The sequence below is a fragment of the Hetaerina americana genome, unplaced genomic scaffold (genome assembly GCF_022747635.1).
Source record: "Hetaerina americana unplaced genomic scaffold, ioHetAmer1.1.p SCAF_6, whole genome shotgun sequence".
Taxonomy (NCBI): Eukaryota; Metazoa; Arthropoda; class Insecta; order Odonata; family Calopterygidae; genus Hetaerina; species Hetaerina americana.
In genome coordinates, this window is record NW_027287205.1 from 40,540,180 (window position 1) to 40,559,128 (window position 18,949).

The 18,949-nt window shown below is 36.2% G+C and overlaps 1 long non-coding RNA gene across 1 annotated transcript in view; it reads right to left on the bottom strand.

The window, feature by feature from the left end:
* Nucleotides 1–380: 380 nt before the first annotated feature.
* The window catches only part of LOC139695266 (uncharacterized), a 431,775-nt gene continuing 413,206 nt past the window's right edge, over nt 381–18,949 (bottom strand). The window contains exon 3 of the long non-coding RNA XR_011702295.1: nt 381–487. This is a non-coding gene — a long non-coding RNA (uncharacterized lncRNA). The remainder of the gene's footprint in view (nt 488–18,949) is intronic.

Below are 18,949 nucleotides of genomic sequence, written 5' to 3' on the forward strand. Positions count from 1 at the left end.
GAAACTTCTCAGCTTCTAACAGGATTTTCATTCACCAAGTTGGTATAAGGACCGTCATCGAATAATTGGGAGTTGGATAAAAACGAATGTCAACTCCAAGCAAATTAAGCAGAAACGAATAGCATTGAAATTGAAACGTGGACAACTGTTGAAAACTTTCTCAAAAAGACACCATTTAATGATTGACTGCTCAAAAATAATAATTATGCTGGTTTCCATTTGGTGGAATTGCATGCTAATATATTCGATCGTCGGGTGCAGAATATTTCATAGAATTGAATTTTTTCGTCAAATAAGTATTGGTAAATTAACATAACTTCCTTTTGAGTCACGGGATAAGGAGAAGAAGTGAAAAGCATCTTAAGTTGGAAAAAGATTTTACCTCATTATCGATCCGAAGAGCATCGTGGTGGACTTCACTGTGCGTAGTTGACCTCTTCTGGATGTGCTTGTGTTCTAGAAGATAGTAATTCTTCAAGCTGCCAATCTGTGAAGAAAATGAAAAAATGGTCTTGGGTTAAAAGAGCTTTGGACGTCTAAGAAATTACCAACAAATCAATATTAAAAGTAATGGTTTACAAAATTCAATTATTTTCACTGATATTTATACACATGATCAGTAAAAATATACTTCGGTTCATGAAAAATTTCATTTATATTCATGCCAGATTAATAGCTGTGTATTGGTATTGCTTATTTTATGATAAATGCATTCCAGGGTACAATCAATATATCATAAAATAATCTCTGAAACTCAGGAATCCAGACAGCACAGGAACCTGCTTGTGCGAAAAAAATTACAATCGATATTTCATTTTCCCTTGATTTAAACGAGAATGTCTAACAACTTCAGAGCGTCTCAGAACCATTCTCCTTGACCGGGATACGAACCCGGATCCTTCGATTTCCGGCCGATTGATTAAGCAAGTTTAGCTACCGAGGCATCCTTTAACACTTCGATATTTTATGGTTTTTAAAGGAAAAGAATGTTGCGACGAAATACCGTGCGTACAATGTCACAGGCATTCGTAGGCACTCGGCCGGTCATCGAGGGATCCGGGAGTTGAATCACGGTCAAGGCGAATGATTTTTAGGCTCAGAAATTGTTGCATTGTAATGCAAATATAGCGGATGACTACGTTAAAAGTTAATGTCGCGGCATCTTCCGCAGTTTCTTGGAAAATATCTACTTAACTAGAATAAACTTAAAATAACAGACTATTTGAAAGGCTATTCTATTTGAAATATAAATTTTTCATCATTATACACAAACATTAAGCTAAATCATATGCCATAATCAAAATTAGAAGAAATTTTACTCTAGTCGTTTATCGAAACCATGGTCGCAGAACATTAAAAGTGTGTGGAAGTGTAGTTTCTGTTATTTTTTACCCTCATCAGGAAGGAATTCCACAAAGTTAAGCCTGAAACTGTTAACTTTAAACAAGATTTTGTACGAGCCGTGACTAAATTGCTCTACCATTTTATAATCTAGTGTTTCTGAGAACCCTCTGACGGGCCAAAGAAGGCTAAGTGGGACATAATTGGTTGCCAAAAATGTAGATGGTAATTTTATCTATCTTATATCAATACATCTATTTGATACGTCGCAATATATTTTATTTGCATTTATGATCTCCATTAGGATAAAATTAATTTTTAAATATCTAATAACAAATATTTGTAACTATACAGTTCTACCATCTATGTAATTAAATAATATAACTGTCAAATTTGTTTTGAAGAATTATCCTAAATGATTACTCGAAAATTGATTTTCACATGACTACTTTTGTATTTCCTTTTTTATTATAGATTCCAATCTAAATAAACCCGGGTGTCATCAAACATCGCTGCGTGAATTAACTAGCCAAGCAATATTTACTGCAAAAAAAAAACGAGTTATACGCATACTATGTGACACATTTTCTACTAGGGGATCAATGAATTGAAATTTATGGAAATCAAATTTTATATATGCATACCGCGCATGTGAAAATATTTCAAAAAATGAATTCTTGGATACGCAAAACGGTAGCAGCAAAAAATACGGATTGTCAAAGATTTAAACTCAATATGGTTGAAAAATATAAATTTTTAACCGATGTAATAGACAATAATAATAACATTCCCTAAGTTAATTGTGATTTCTGGGAGACCAATTTTGGTGAAAAAGTAGCCAACCTCCTCTTTTCAACCAAAAATGTCCTCCTATTGATTAAAGTGTAAATTAACGAAATATGAATGCATAAATTGCCTTATAATACGCTTATTCGTGTTTGTGTATTCATTGACGACGAATAACTCATAAAACTATCAAGTACGGTGAAAAATTACAAAATATATTCAAAATTTGTTAGCATAAAATTGAGAACTGGTCAGAAATCGTCAGTAAATTACAGAAAATAATAACCATTGATATTTAAAAATAATATTTGGCCACCGAATGACAAACTTGTGATTTCATTTCTAAAGTCCTATTAACTTTGATTTTATTTTACGTATTTCGAGTGCATATTTCGGAATACATTTACAACGTGGGATTGTAAGTTAAATAGAAGTTTGAATATGATGCAAAAATTCAGCGCCTGATATACTATGCCCGCTACCTATAGTCATGGAAAATTTACAGGGAGCTACCGATACACTATTAATAATTTTTGATCATTTAATTTGGAAATCATTTTAACTCAAAAAAGTTTCAATCGGGCATGTCAATTTAACATAAGTCATTTCACTATGAACAAATTATGAAAAATATAATATAACACCGTTGCTTCGGGGGTATTTACACACTTCATTTACAATACTTTATTCCTATAGCTTTTTAAAGCGCTACAAGGAGCTACGGGAAACAAGACTCAATCTTTTGTGAAAATCATGTTACTTTATCGAGAACAATCCAAAGAACCTGGAAAAAGTGAACAGACACTGACTTTCCCTTCTCTCTAAAACCGTTCACAAAAGAAATCAATGTGTAATAATATTGGACACGAAAACGAAACCTAAGCTCGAAGATCAATACGTCGATGTGAGGGCACATACAAGTCTCCGATATTCCTCTTGCCACTTCATTTCCTCAACCTGTTACAGCAAAACGGCTTTCAGTGTCTTACAGTTCTTTGTCCCTATAATGACACTGAATTGATCCAGATGACAGATCAAGGTAGGGACTATCCATAAAGGAGAACTTTTACTATCATTTGATAGCACATTCATTTTATTATTAAAGTGAGCTCTGCGGCGTATGCTCTTGCTTCTGAGATAAAAACTTCAACAATATAACTCATAAATTAGGAGTAATAGAAAATTACCAATAGTATGACGAATATGCTGAATTATTTGAATATTATGCGGCTAATTACCACAAACAATACCAGTTGAATTTTGTATCGTAATACCATAATACTACAACACTTTCGCCATGTGTTGTAGACCAGAGAACCGCATAGACCAGTAGAGGCAATTTTCGTATAGTAAAAATACGATACACGGAAGAGATTTGGAAGTTAGTACAGGTTTAGTAGAAAGGAGTCCTTAAGGAGAACCTAATCCAATACCAGTAGTCACTAATAAATTCATATATATCCATTAGTATTGTCAGTTCTAGACCATGAATATGGAAATAATTAGGGCTGTTAACAACATGGGCGTTTCCTAAGATTACCTAAATTTACACCCGTACCATGTTTAATAAGCCGGAAATATTCATACCTTCGTCCTCAACGTCATAGCAAGTAAAGTGGGCAATATAACGACGTTCCTACTTAAATTCCATTTTTCTCGGACTCGGAGAGAGAAAATGTCATGGAAATGGAAATTTTAAGCAAGCTCCCAATTGAAGGTCGAGAACATACTCCGCTTCGATACAAAGTTTCCCCTGACCAGAAGAATCTTCAGTTCCTCATCTCTTATCGCACCTTCCTCTAACAAATCAAACTCGTGCCCCTTATCGCCTCCCCCCTCCTAGCTCTTGTTCCACCCGTTGAAATCGCCTCCTGCTCCATTCCACTCCATTCCTTTACAATACCCATCCTTACCCTCCTTCTGCCCCGTTGGAGCAAGCAATTGATTTCCGGTGGACAAAGGGGGATTCACTGTTCTCCTCCGTCTATAAAACCAACGCTCCCAACCGACCCCATCTCCTACCCCACGCTATTCGGCTGGACGACGTGAGGCTAAACGATATTGCTTCATGCGCTATACAAGATGAGTCGAGGGTGACATGGTTTGGAAAAATAAATGCCAACACAATGGAAATCATAAAACTGATGGTGGGTGCTCAAAAAAGTGATACATATAATAAAGGGGGTTTCGTGCAGATACAAAAATCAACTTAACGAGACTTATGGCGTTAAATTGGATGTCAATATGGAACAAAGAAGACACTCGATCAATAACGTTGTCAGCTCTGCGATATTGAGATGATATGTGGATGTATTATGAATGATGTGCACTGCATAAGAATTCCAACTGAGGTGTCATTCATTAAGAACTGCTCATTTTTGCACTTTCAATCTCAATTAAATTAATATTGGAATCACTCATGATATGGGTAATTAGTTAATGCTGGTGACAGTAGATAACAATTAGCAGAGGTATTGGCGTGTGATTAAAATATTCTCAGGTGTGCATACACAACACAAGTGAATGTACTAAATGGCAATGCAAACTTTTATAAATAAGGTAGGGAAAGCAACATGGACACAGAAATCAATAAGTCCTATCTTCTAACAAACACCCGTATCTTTACTAGATGCTCTTTAGGAGCATTGTACTTAGGGAAGAAGTGCTATTTCAAGAAGATGTCGGTAATGAAGCACTACTTCTACATTTTACAATAATGAGTTCGCCAATTCGTACATATAAATGCAGAATATTAAAAATATGCACACTAATTTCTCTACTGCTAATGGTAGATGGTCTTCCAATCTTTTCTAACGTTATAATGTACTACTTTGTTCGATCTTACAAATAATTCCCTACCTAATTCACAACTAAATTATTTCATCATTATCAATAGCTAAAATGTCATAGTTAAATTGACACATTTTAATTCGATGGGAATAAAAATTAGAAGCAACCAATTATTATAATTAGGAAGTATAAGTTTAACCTCAAGCACGTAATTATGATTTGGAATGAATACGGGGCACCTACCGAAACGAAAATCAATTTTTCTACCATGGACGTACTTATCCCCCAAAGAAGTGTTCCTGTTATTTTAGAAGAACTTATAAGACATTGCCTGGCGAGTTTGAATGGCTTAATTGAACACAATCATTTTGGTAAAAGTTTGACAAACTCTTCCACCGTTCAAATGTTTCACATAACAAAGTTATCGCCAATATGAGTCAAAAGCCAGTAATTGATGCACACGGAAGTTCCTGTCACATTACGATAAATTAGCATTTTCGGAAAGTATGAGAATTAACACTCTCTAGCATACATTACTATTATTATCAAGTAGTCTACCATTTACGTATGATAGGTTATGCATGAACACATGACTGCGCAACGATAAATTTCGTTACTCCTGCTCACCAAACACAACCTAACATCCGACACATTAATAGACTTCTTCAAGTCCGCATACTTCCTACTTTAATTTGCTCCATTAATGCCTATCCTATTCCTTCCCCTTTCTCCTTTCCCTAACGTTCTCACCTCTATCACAGTCTTCAACTTCGAGTCAAAATGCTCTAAATCCACCACGCCTGCCTCCATTGGATTTTTGCCAAATATCTCTCCCGCCCCACCATACCTAGTACTCCGTTTTTTTCCATTTCTGCCCATTACACCTTTTCATTTTTCATTTTTCTCCACACCAATTGTGGCCATTTCAACCTCTTTAAAAGAATAAGTTAGAAAGGGTAATGCAGAAGATACATATGTACAATGAAAATGTTAAAACATATTTGTGGCCGTTTTCTTAGCTAAACCCTGGAAATTATTAACCTAGCCTAAGAAAGACAACATAGTAGGAAGGATAAATCGGGTTAACAAAAGCAAGCCCACATGTGCATGCCATGAGTACGTTTTTCATCATTAAAATTCCTTGAATAGATCATAGCCTATATCAACGAATGCGTTTCGTAGCAGTTAAATATCATTATTTAAAAATCGGCCGATCGGCGACTGAGAAAAAAAATTTCAAAACCACATCCCGTATTAATCATAGATCCATAATAACTATCTTATAAAAGAGGTTATACACATACTCGCGCACATTAGCGACCGAAATTACATAAGGGAGGAATGGAATCTGAAACATTTATAATGAAGAGAAAAAGGTTGAGACAGGAACATATCACCTTTGAGTGAAACCGAAAAATATATAACAATGATACCTTTTATTAGCACTCCGAATAATTAAGCTCCATAATATCTGCTACTAATGAATGCAATTTCAAAAAATAAAATCATATTTCTAACTTCTATGAAACTAATGATCCAAACTACTGAATATAGCAAAAATATAAAGAATAAATTATGCTTCATAAATAAAGCATAATAAAAGAAAGTTCAATTCGTTTCCAACTTTAGGCAATCACCGTACCAATGGAAGAAAAGTAGGATAAGCATGCATTTCGGCACAGTAAAACGTGTTGAATATTCCAGGTTCCATGAAAAAAATTTATTTTTTTTGACTAGAGGAAAAATTCAGCAGTTACAATTTAACTGAGTGGAAATTTTAGAATCTAATTCTCTAGAGTACCAGCATTAATAATTTAGTCCCAGAGTGGTCTCATAGCTGCAGTATATTTATCAAGCGACGGGTACATCTAACTTAAGCATGAAAAAATTAAGAAGACTGAAAATGCGGTAACTTACTCCCATATTTAATGCACAACTGTACAATTAATAATGAAAAGTTTTAGAGGAATTTTCTACAAATATATTGAAATATGAGGTACTCCACGGGATTTCTTGATTTCCCAAATTTTTCACGAGGACTACATAATTATCCCGAATTTCCAGCTCATGGCCGACCTAGCAGTGAAAGATTTTAAGCTTGCTTGCAAAATTACATACGGTATCACTCAGGGTGGATTATAAAACAATAAATCAAACGCCAGAGACATTATCTTCGCCTTCATCACCAGGCTTCACGGTGTAAATGTCCTATATGATCATTACAGAAACATACATTTTGGAACCGATAAAGGAAATTCAGGTTTCCTATGGGCGCAGTTTATTGAAATAAAATATTTTACAATTAAGTCACAAAATATACCATCAATAACCTAAACGTTTACAATTATTTTTAGATATATTTGTGCGGGGGAGCCTAATATTAATTTAGTAAATATTTAATGCAAATAATGGAAACGCATCCAACAAGTGTGTTTTTCAGAACATACGCTTTACACAGAACCATAAATTCTCGAAATGCAAATTGTTACCTCTCCATTCCTCCTTTGAAGAGGTATCAATGCAAATTTTGAATATTTTATCAGAGATTTATTCCTATTAATTCAGGATGAAGATACTGGATGAAACTTATATACAGTCACCATATGCTTCTCTAGAATCTTGCACAAGTTATATTTACGTGCCAGTTCCTCCGAGACCTTGTAAAGTAAAAACAAATGGTTAACTAACATGTAAGTTTATTAAAAAGAAAGAACCTACATTTTTTTAATGAGATTTTAAAAACTATTGTAGCATTTGTTTTACTCGACTAAGTAAAATAATGACGTATGATTTTAGAATTGAATGTCATATGGTAATGTTTCCGAATAATTAAAGAAAAGGGAACACTGAATATTGAGTTGTGGATCAGGCGTGAATTTGAGACCTCGTATGATTACGTAATTCAGCGTAGAGAGAACCACTTGTTCTTCATTCGCGACTATATTGGAGGTGGTGCAGGAGACACTTCTCATCCATTCAAAAAAACAGCGAAATATTGACACGTTTGAGGCAATAAACATATCGCCGTTAGAGGGTAGACATCCATTATGAGCACAGGCTCCATTTTTTTCGTACTTATAACCACTCAGGGCTGTTCCAATAAAAATATCATGATTATTTTTTTCTCCTGTAAGCATGAAATTGGTAAAAAGAACTTTTGCGGAGAAATGGGACGCTTTCAAAAAGAGAATAATAAAAAAAATAGGATGAGAAAAGGACAAAGAGAAGCTTAAAAAATGAAGAAAGAAAAGAGGATACGAGGGGTGAGGGCATTTCCGAGAAATGTAAGAGTGGAGGCTTGCGCTGCCTGAGTGAGAGTCAATCTTCGTGTACTTGAAGGCAGAATAAGGTTGGGACGCTAAGGTACTGGAGGCGGGCGATGAAAGGCGGAAGGCGTTACCAAGTGAGGGCCTTTACGAGATACGAGAGATAAATAGAAATAGAATGGAGTCCTCATCCAAACTATCCAGATTAAGAGCCACGGAAGGAATCGATTATTCTCAGTGCCTTCGAGGATAATGATGTCTAGAGGTCTCCGTTTGATGGAATGGATGGAAAAGCAGGGATTTGACATTGGAATACACATAAACGTAACCATTAGATTTTCACATCCTTTTGACTCCCTCACTATCAAACTTTCAAGAATATTATTCTTCCATGTGGAAGCAATATCTACGCATCAAGGATTGAAGCGAAGATTCATTTCCATGTTGTAAATAACTTCTACCTTGGTAACAACTTACTACGCGGGCAATATAATAACCTAAGGATTCTTAACGCTCCATAAGAGCGTAAAATACTCCAAAATATATTGAATAAACAGTACATGGTTTCATGAGAGACTACGAAAATCATCGTAATTCGGGGAAAATATTACATTCTTAAGTTTATCCCATTGAAAAATGTTTTTATTTGAAATTATACGTAACAACTTTGGGGAATATACGCGCAAATAGAAGCCAATGCAAGTCAAAAAACGAAAAGCCATATATTTTTTTAATTGCCAGATATTTTATCCAAAGTATTTCTAAACCATATGTATGTATGTATATATATGTACGAATTCATTTACATAAAATAGATATAAGGAAAAAGGATAAGAACACATAAAGGACGAACACAGGAGAGATGGGGAAGGCGGAATCGGGCAGTTCACACGCGCAAAAAGATAAGAGCATCGGCACGGCAAATGGAAAAATCCAGTGTCCAAGTCCTGGTCAAGGAAATATTTTTTCCCTTGTGATCTGCTCGATTCCGCCTTCCCCACCTCTCCTGTGTTCGTCCTTTATGTGTGTTCCTGTCCCATTTCCTTACATCTATTTCCATGTGAATATTTGTTCGAAATTTGGCGGGATTACGTGTTTGTATGATATATATATATATATATATATATATATATATATATATATATATATATATGCGTGAGTGTGTGTGGGTATTTGTAGTCCAGGATAGAGCGTTGGACTACTGTCCGGAGGGATTACTGTCCCGGGTTTGATTTCCGCACAAGTATCCCTGGTCACCCTCAGCTCCACTCAAGCTTTATGATTTTTCGGGTACCAGGTCTTCCTTGGAAACCATATGCGGCACAAGGAAAGGATCTGACTCCTAAATATTGATTTGTGAATATCATACGCCGCCAGGCTTAGTATTGGGTGAATTTTTCAGACACCTGCCAAGCTGACCTTCGGGTTGATTGCTGTGCCTATGCGCATACATATTAGTGTATATGTGTATCATTAATAATATGTCCACTTCTGCGCCCAAAGAGTTATTAGATCTGGCACACTATATGTATGTATATGTATACATGAGCAGTTGGAACACATACATAAACAAACGGACAAACGAATTCCAATCAATCTTCAATGACTGCATCATTTTGCACAATAAACTCGCTCCTTAAATTTAAACGGAAATGAACGATGCCTGCCTACATAATGCTGATTCTTATTTAGGGCCCAAAACACATCCATGACAATCAAATAGAGAGGAAAGCAATGAGCTTTTTATAAACTCGAGTGAATTAAATCAATACTGCTAGAGGCAAATTAATAAACATGAGTTATCCATGAATGAAATTTCTGCTTTCATGTGTCCGTCCCTCAAACTGATTAAGTCCCTTTAGATTTACCTACGCACAGCACAAAAATAGTCATCAAATTACTCTAAATCTATTAGAATGCTCATCACAATTATAAGAAACATCAAATTTTACATCATTTGGTCGAGAATATTGTGGTAGCTCATGGGATAAGCCGTTTGAACATAAGATTATAGATTGAACTCTTCCAGATCCATTCGAGATATGTGATTTTCTATGCGCCAGATGTTTGTGGATGGCCCTAGGTGTCAGCGGAAAAGCAACTGGCTCCTTGGCCTGTGTGATTTTAACTAAACTTAGTGACGAGTACGAGGTTAGGTCATCTATAAACCAACCCAAATTTTTTTACCGTGGTAGGAAGATGAATTAGAAAATACAATGCATCACACACGTGCATACTGTACACATTATAACAGCAAGAAACTATTCACTTTTACGCGCATATTTTCTAGTTTCACCATCCACCTATTCCGATTGTCTTTTAAATTTAAATTTTCAAAAATCTATTCATTTAAAAAATTTCTGTAATGAGGACGATCAGAGAGGAGCGTTCGTTATAAATGATTGGTATTGATGAGGGAACAGTAGATGGTGGCGTTAGATAATAGGTAAGGTTTAGCTATGGATGTCTACATACGTATATATATATATATTGTACATATTTTAATATTTATATTTATGCATACGTTCATACATATTCGTTATTTATACTAATGAGATATTATTGGAATCCCTAAAAATACCCCAATTATTCTCAAGGTAACAATTCTGTCGCAATATTTCTGCTGCAAACTTTTTCAATAATTTATCGTTAGCATTACGTTGAATAATAAAATTGGTATATTAATAAAAACCTACTCATAAAGATGCATGGGAGGCATTAACTGTAATTCTTATATATTACGTGAGTGCGGGGTAATTCATACATATGATATTTATGAAGATTATTGCCGTTTAACCTCCAATGTACAATGCAATAATGATCGCAATACGTTCGAATATGTACCTATGAATATCCAAAGCTTACTCTCATCTGTGGCCAATTTTTTCGAAGGATGCATTAGGCGTAATAACCTATGCGAGCCGGTCAATATTCAGCAAAAGGAAATTATAATATTTTCGATGATATCCGAAGCAGGCGCAACGGTTGTCCTAATTTCAATTATTGAAATAAATGTGCAGTACGAAATCGATAGTAGGTTTGGTACGCAATGACTATGTAAAGTGATTTTAATATGTAAATGGTAATAAAGGTTAAAATTTCACAATAATCACAAAAAAACAGCACTAATGCACGAAAATATTCGATGTAAACGAAAGAGATTTGAAAGCGCAAGAGAAGGTTAACATCAAAAGAATCTCTACCCGTGAATTTCCAATCAAATGCAATAAGTACAAAACTGCCCTAAGGACCGTAATACAACAATCAGACATGAATTGTTTAAAATTTAAAAATTTTCAAATATTAGATAAACATATTTTCTGAACTATTTAATCCTTTAAAAATATTACTTCGCTTGTTCTATCGGAATCTGCTAAATTGCATTAAATAACTCTTCATCCCATACGTTTCCAGCAGCGAAAAAAAGACATCACATCGGGGAAGGCTAACATAAAGAGAAAAACAACTTATTGTAGAAATAATACAAATGACTTCACGAAAAATGAACAGCTTAAAATGTTGCCACAATATCTTCACCACCATATTAAATCCTAGAAAACAAAAATGAGTTACGTTCATTAAATTCCTACTGACAATTACACACACACACACACATATATATATATATATATATATATATATATATATATATATATATATATATATACAAAAAGGTTTAGGAAAATGTGGTAGGAAGAGTCTATATGGACTGATTCGTAGCATCTATGAGCAAGTAGTCTGGCCGGAAGACTTAGTGAGATCAGTGTTACGGGCGAGATCGAGTTGTAAAATAGTAATCCTTTACCAAATCATGTCAACTTAAGCTGGAACAAAGAGTCCATGTCACTGAACACTCAAATGCAGAACTTAATTTCACGCATAGGACACATTAATTATTTTTTGATTACTTGACTTGGAAATATTCATACAAAAATTTCCAAATGTGAAGGAAAGTGTGAAAACTCAAAACCTTACTTTAAATTGATGTGCAATGAGGCTCGTATTTCGTTAAGCATTATTGCAGAAATCGTACGGGAATATCTGCTTTCACTTCCATTAATTCAAGAATTAATAAAAGATATTTTTTCAATATTTTCACCAATAAGCAGCATTACTTCTATATAATTTAGGCAATATTTATTAATTCTACATGGCATATGTTGAACCTAAATAAACTAACTTTGCACCAATAAATGAGCTGGCTACCTTTTTAAACTGACTGCTACCCTAAACAAAAGTAGGAGTACTAATCTGGCTTTTGACCTCTCCTATCAAGCCAAGCTACGGATACACTGAATGTGTAACCTTGCAATTGATCCGTAGAGGTTTGGAGGTGCAAAACCATTCCCCTCAAGCCATCATCACGTGCAAAAATGTGACCTTGTCCTCACGTCGGTTATCGACGTGGCCGAAAATTTCAACTAGGGAAACAACGCCCAAGAATGGTGGCATTGGCACCGATCCATTGTCTACGTACACCTTGTCGTGGAGCTTATCAAAGGCGAACGTGAGGATTATAGATTGCCCAATTTTTATCGCCACCATAGCTCCAAACGTGATCGACGACAATCAATCACCCAGAATGTGGTTCTTACTCTCGCTAATTTCGTCGATTTATACATACAGAATATCGTAGCGATTAAATGACACGTATTCAGGAGTGGTGTCCCTTTACCGTTGCTGGAATACAACAAAGCTTTTCAATGGCAAACGAATTTTGATTTGTCATGTGATTTTCTATGTGATCCAGCACTGCAGGTTCATGAGCAGTCATTTAAATATTAACACTAAAATATCATAGAAAATGTTAACCCACCTCTCAGTGAGCTGACTATAAATACGAGATTAAGTGTCTTCGTTCACATAAACCATGTAACATTGTAAAAATTATATTCGAATAAGGAAGTGCGACACTTTTTTCCTCTCTCCCTCGCATTGGAATGGATGTGTCCGGCGGAAAAGGCTTTATTTCGCCCAATTCGCTTCTTCCCTCACCTTTGCCATCAACCGCGGTGCCAAACATTCGGGTCGCCGCGCCGCATCGCAAACCTTGCGCGGTCCCCAGGGCTAGCACGGGGGATATAGTGCTTCTGGTGTGGCTGCTTGCTTCGGCTTGGATCTTCGATGGAAGGGTTTACCAAAACCAGTACACACCTTAATCGCCGTACACAATTTCCCCACCACCTTGGCACTTGCCAGCGTAATGTAACATGATGGAAGCCGATTTACCGAGAGTGAATCCCCCATTTACAGCAAATCTGGGGCCAAAGTGAGACTATTGCCCACGGTAATTCTCCCTGCACGCAAGACACGGTGGGCTGCCATGGACTTCAGCCACCAAGATGACCTTGTATCTCACCATAAGGAGTCTGATGCAATGTGAACATCGAGTGGATAGAGTAAAGCAATTTTGACAGCACGCATGCTTGCCAGAAAGGGTCAAGACACACCTAATTACTTTTGTAATTATATTCTGGGTTTTCTCCCTTTTTTCAATTAAAGTAGGAGTATTTTCGGTCATCCTGCCCACAGAGGTACGGTTCGATCTGAGCCTTCTCTGTCGTTACTGGGCGAAGTAATCAAATCACAATGAATTATAAAAGAGAGGCAAAGAAAATTTTTCACGAAGAGAGTATACTGAAGTTAGAGGAATCATAGAATTAGTTAATAAAACACTCAACCCACCTTAGTTCCAGTTCTCGTAGGATATATTGCCCGAGAAAAAAATATCTTTACCATCACATCAGAAATTCACTTCATCAAGCCCAGTTCGCTTCTGTCTTACCTAAATCGACGTGACAATGGGTCCAGTAAGAAGAAAGGGTTGTTTTCCTTCAACACGGCACATAAAAACAGTAAACGTAATGGTCTCAAGGCCATGAGGCCATAATCCGTTTTGCTAGTTAATCTCTAAATGCTAGTTAATCTCTAGGGATGGGGACGCGATAGCCTAGTGGTATAGCGTTGGACTACTGACCGGTAGGCCCTGGTTCGATTCCCGAGAATGCCTCTATGGGGACCCTCAGCTCCATCCAAGCTTTTTCATTTTTTGGTTACTAATCTTCCTGGGAAGCCATAGCTGGCATATGGAAAGGAACCCCCCGGTGTGAATGTCACACGCCGTTGGGTGAACTCTACCATTACCTACCAAACTTTCATCCACATTCAAATTTCAGGTTGAAGCTGTGTTGATGGTTTTTACAAGAATGGCCATTAACCTGAACATAAATAACTAAAGCCATTATTAAGAGAAAGATGCGTAGTATCTAGGATAAGGACTCAATCACTATATGTACCTGCATTTACCTACATTTAAAAGAAGAAACTTAACCAAACATGTCCCCCAAGTTGGGTGCAGGGAAAGAGTCAGAAAGTATTAGATGACGGGAAGATGGAGAGAGGAAAAATATAAGAAAGGAAAGCTTGATATATCCGCCGAATGAGACTGCCTGCACCCTGGTGTAAAGCCTTATATAGCTGTACAGCAGTAAGTTGAATACATGGCATCGGCAGAGAAAATTAAGCGTCACAGAGTGAAATAAGGGAAACGGTATATAAAAAAGCAGGCACAAGGGAAGTGGTGAGAGCAGTGCGTAGCTAAGAAAAAAATAATATTTGATATGCTTCATACTGTTTTTAACGACGGGTGCCGAATGAGGGTATACTAGTATTATATTAAACACGAGTTTTGTAAATCAATTCCGAGTTAGGTACTATTATATCAGAATAGCAACACAATTTGATACCACGCGCATCATTAAGGAAGTAAGAGTAAGAGGCAGATTTAAGAAGGTCGAAATGGAAATGATTGAAATATCAAAACAGTGAAATGACTCCATAACTTAGCAACACACTTTGGTAATCTCTGGAGTTGAAGAAAATCGATAAGGCTTTTCCATTGAGTGGCGTATGGGAGGAAGAAAATAAGAAGTGTTGTATTTACCAGGAGTACCATCCGCTTTCAACGGAGGGAAAAAAATAAATAACCATCAGTAGGGACGTTTATATCTACCTGCCCGCATTAGCACCAGATTGGAAGAGGGACGTGGAAATTCCGACTCGGTAGACATCGATTTGCTTTCTTAACGGGTCACAAACCTCTGCCTGGTAACCATTTTAAAAACACAAAAGAGAAAGAAATACAAAAAGACACCGAAGAAGAAATGAATGGACTAAACGGTCATTTTCGCATCCTTCAAATTAATTCTTCAGGAGGAAAGGCGATGGGAAATAAGAGACGGGATAGTTTGCTGTTAGTAAAGATATAATTAAACATATTCAAAGCGACAAAACGATAGATAGCCAGCAAATCATGAACCGCAGTAAGTAAGAATTTCAACTGAGAAGGTATCGGTGAACATGGTACACTAGCTCAAGTAAATTTCAACATTTTACAGCATTTCGTTCCGTCCATAAATTCCTCGGTAAACATTTTAGATTAATTGAAATGGAGGCTTATTCAATAAAAATCGAAGAGATAACGAAGACAAAATTATTACTATCAGCAGTTCTAGGATAATACGTCACCATGTTAACAAAAGATTTTCCTTCGCCTACAGTAAGGTTACGAATAAAAAAATCCTTGAACAGTGTTTCACAATTGGACCACACACTCATTAGAAGACCCCAATTTAACGTACCTTGATACGAGTACGAAAGCAAAACCATCAAGGAATTAGGGAAGCAAAAGAAACTACACCCGAATGAAAAGCAATTAGGCGTAGAAAAGGGATTAGGAAGAGAAGGGGGTGCTGGAAATTTAGTAAGGTGATAGGACGTGAGATGGGCGATAAAAAGGATGAAGGCGAGAGAGAGAGAAAAGCCAGAATGGACGGATGGGAGCAAAGAAACAAAAAAGAGAGAGGACTGCGAGGCCATTAAATGCAGCAATAGAAACGGAGCCGACGGAGAGTAAAATGAAGGCAATGAGAAAGAATGGTATGGGGGGCAATAGAGGAAGGATGCGCGCCCAGTTGGCGTGAAGACCTCTAATTACTTAGTCAAGGTAAAAAGTGTGTTTGGGATAGGTGTGTGGTTTGCTTGCACACACATACGCGCATACAATTATTTTTATGTATTCATTTATACTTTTGTTCCTCCATCGCATATATCGTTTCTGTAATGCCCTTTTTCTACGCCCCACCTTTAGCACTTGGACAGCACATTTAATTTCCACAAGTAAGTTATCGTTCGAAAATGCCATTCACAGGCTTTTAGGGAACAATATCTTCTTTCCAAACAAACTAGAATTTATTGTATAATGATGGATATCAAATTAAATGCCCCGGGGAAAGTCTAGAAAATCCTTCGCTCGCAACAGTAAAAACGGCAAAACACTTAATTTATAATGAAAAATCATGAATAGCCATTATTTCTCTAGAAAAAATAAAGTATTTTGTCAAAAATATTGAATTTAAATATTACCATGTACAATAAACTATTTGTTAATGTGAACGAATAATTTATTGACTTAATCTCGGAGAATGTTCGAAAATGTTGGTGTTTGTCATTGCAACATTGCTTATGACTTATGGCAACGTATGATAGACACATTACAGTATTTCTCTTCTTTAATCAACAGATTATGTTAATGAATAGTAATATTGAATGTATTTTGAAACGCGCATAACACTTCACGTCAGCGGAATATAAAAACGTACTACCATTTTTTCCTCCCTTCACACATACTAAAAAAACCCTACACATAACTTACGGCATACCAAGTACATTCCCATCGCTGGGGTTGGCCCGACGCATTTTCAGTTTCAGCTTTCATATAAGTTATATTTAATAATAATAAATGCTCGCGTGATTTTTTCAGGAATTAAATTTAAATAGGATTAGACCTTAACTTGAAGTAATTCCTTCAGTTTGGTTCCACCGATAAAATCACCAATAGTATACGAATAGTAAAAATCACCAAAAGGACGAGATGGAAAGAGAATGGAGGATGGATGGAGAATGAAGATGGTAAAAAATGAAGGTAAATTCGACCGAGAAATAGATAATCATAAATTTTCAACATTAAACCAAACCCATGAGCCAAAAGGGGGTTGGAAAACTATTACATATGCAACTATCGACTATCGGCTCATGAATGGAGGATTTTTGATTTGGTACCAAGAAATGCCATGACAGAATATGGAAGTAACCCATGGTGAATATACGAATTGATGTTCGAAAATTAAAAGCTAGATCAAGCTACCCAAAACCATGGACGTTCATTATAAAGAAATATTTTAATGTAATATTTTCGTCCTTTTATTTCTGGATGAAACTCAGTACACTTGAAAGAAAGATTGAGATATAAGTGGAACACTCCTTTGTCAGCCTGAATATTGTATAGAACTCATATTGATGAGGCTGTAACAACTGAATACTGTCTATCAAGGTAGTCCCAACGAAAGGGATACTAACTTGTTTCAAAAAATGTAAGAGGGACTTACCCTCAGCTATGCTCGTGATATACTTGGAAAAAAGTTCCAAATCCGACTAGTCGAGTGCCGCAATCTTTAGCATCGAATGGCTGTACGTAGCCCGGGCCAATAATTTATACTTCATTGCTCATAAAGGTCATGAAAATACCTCAGACGACTATATTGTCCGCAACATTAGTTAAAATTCGGCCCAAATATAAATAGACACGAAATGAGGATGGTAATTTTCTGCGATAACTCAAAAAATAGGATTTTTTAAGCATAACCAACCCAGAAAGGAAAGGATCCTGTGGATAGGTATTGGTATAGTGGTAAATAAATGCTATTAGAGCAAATGGTTAACCAGAATTAAGCCCTAACGGAAAGTAAGCACACTGAGAATTGATAACCGAGTACAAACCGTTTGGATAAAAATCGAAATAATTATTTCCTAAAACTCAACACACCAAAGTTGAGCATTGAATTTGATTCGTTCAACGTTAAATTGGGGCCAATTAGTGAGTTTTGTTTCTATTGGTGACTTCTACAGTTTGCTTTTGGCAAAACATTCGATTAAATTCGGAGAGCCGAGTTTCTCAGGTTCAACTTCCATTCCGCAAATATCTCGATTAAAAAAACGACATTAATTGCCTTATGTGACCAGTTCTAAGAATGGAAATCGTCTCTTGAATTTTGCAATGAAAAATGGCGAGTGGCCACTGATCCCATACGAGCAGGAAGGAAATGAATTAATCTCACTTTCGCTGAAACGTTTTTCTTCTCCCCTCCCGCAGAAATTCCCACGCTCCCAGGTTGACTTGCCCAGTATGCCTTGAATAAACCATAAACCTGCCCTTCCTCTTAACGAAGCCGGCCGAACTGGCGAAATGGCGTGACTTCTCTGGAGAATAAAACAAGAACTGGACAGATTAATTATCTTCGACTGCCAGTGTGTTTCAAAAAATTGTTTTAATTAAATAATTAGGAGTCGACAAGGTAAGGGTTCAAAATATTCATTCAAGCAATAACGATTTAGTGCGTTGTTCCTTCTTTAAGTTAAAAAAAAACATCAAATCACTTAATTACAGGGCGCAATACAATGAACATGAAAGTGCATAGAGTTGAAGAATAAGATACTACAATTAAAAACTTAACTATCCGCCGTAATTTTATGGGAAATTTACGCAGAATTAAAATTTAACATATTGAGTGGGATTTAGGAAAGATGGTGGAATTTTATGGAATAGTTTCCTTCCTGCTTCTGCGTATTTTACGATTTACCTTCCCTACTTATTCTTCCTCCATTGAACACATTATTTCACATGGTTAATCACACTTGTACAATCTGCG